This window comes from Neophocaena asiaeorientalis, unplaced genomic scaffold, assembly GCF_003031525.2.
Source record: "Neophocaena asiaeorientalis asiaeorientalis breed wild unplaced genomic scaffold, Neophocaena_asiaeorientalis_V1.1 scaffold108, whole genome shotgun sequence".
Taxonomy (NCBI): Eukaryota; Metazoa; Chordata; class Mammalia; order Artiodactyla; family Phocoenidae; genus Neophocaena; species Neophocaena asiaeorientalis.
The window spans coordinates 792224-793562 of NW_020173770.1; the positions used below are offsets into that span (position 1 = coordinate 792224).

The 1339-nt window shown below is 66.7% G+C and overlaps 1 pseudogene; it reads right to left on the reverse strand.

Moving 5' to 3' along the window:
• LOC112403857 (40S ribosomal protein S2 pseudogene) overlaps window positions 1-1020 on the reverse strand; it is a 3908-nt pseudogene extending 2888 nt beyond the window's left edge.
• Window positions 1021-1339: the final 319 nt, after the last annotated feature.

Here is a 1339-nt window from a genome sequence, read left to right on the forward strand (position 1 = left end):
CTGACCCCGCCCCCCCCACCTGTGGGAGAGCCCCCGCCCCCCGCCCCCACAGAGGCACCCAAGGGCCCAGAGGCACTGAGCGCGGGGGCGAGGAGGGGCGGGCTGCAGCTGCGGTGCGGGAGGTGACAGTATCACTGTCCTATCTGCAGGATCGACACCGAGCGCTCCCAGCAAGGAGGAGTCTCATCAGACGGCCAGGCCGCCCGGAGGGGTGTCACCCAGCTCCCCCGCTCTGCAAACCAGAGTCCCGCTGTGATGGTCAGGTCAGGGCCACCCGTCCAGGTGCAGCTTTGCAACAAGAGGGCAGAGGAGACCACACACGGGCCTGCTGAGAATCACACGGGTAAGGAGACCCTGCAACACTCCTCCCCCTCCGACCCCAACCACTTCCGGCAGGGAGGTGGTTGGCAGGGGTCCTGACACTGATGCGCGACACGCCCTTGGCCCTGCGTGGCTGTGAGGACTGCCGCCTGGGGCCACCCCGGTGACCTGGGCTCACACCTAAACATGGCCTTTACCTCTTCCGTCGCCCGTCCACAGCCGCATCCAGCCCGCCTGCACCTGGACTCCCGCCACAGCCTCCTCGAGGCCAGCCTCCCCGGCACGGTTCCCCCTGCCTCCCCTCCCAGGCCAGGCTTCGTCAAGCAGAGTTTGTTCCCATCACCACCATCCGGGGGCCTGCTGGGGCTCCCCGTCCCCCTGCGGGCCGAGGTCCAGTCCCACACTTATGGCAGGAGGGCCTTCAGCCGCTGCCCTGACTCCCCGAGTGGCCGAGGGACCCACGTGGATGCCAGATGCCGACAAGCAGGACGAGCCTTGTGCCTCCGTGAAGGAAGGGAGGCCCGGGGAGAGAAGGGGGAGGACGCTGGCGGGGGCAGTGGGCGCCACTCCAGCAAAGGCACAGGGGCAGGGGGCCGACTCCAGGACTCCTGTCTCCTCCCTGTCCCATCCTGTGGGCAAGTGCAGGGGCAAAGGAGGGCCAGAGAGACCCGCCGGGCAGCCTGGAGTCAGGAGCCGCATCCGGCACCATCACCAAGAGCCCACTGGCTTAGCCATGGAGGTTGAGGGTCAGGAGACAAGGGGATAACCGGGGAGTGGCAGGGATCTGGTTAGAAAAGGTCTCACTGGCCAGGTGGGGGGACGGAGGCGGCTGAGGCCACAGAAGAGCAGCAGGGGGGAGGCTTGTGGTGGATGGGCTGTTCTGTGTCCTGACAGTGAAGCTGGGTACGTGAGTTTACACATGTGGTAAAGCTGCAGAGAACTAGACACACACGCTCCCACACGCACACACATGCATGCACACGGGGCACGCGCGAGAACGCACATGAGGGCTGGTGGG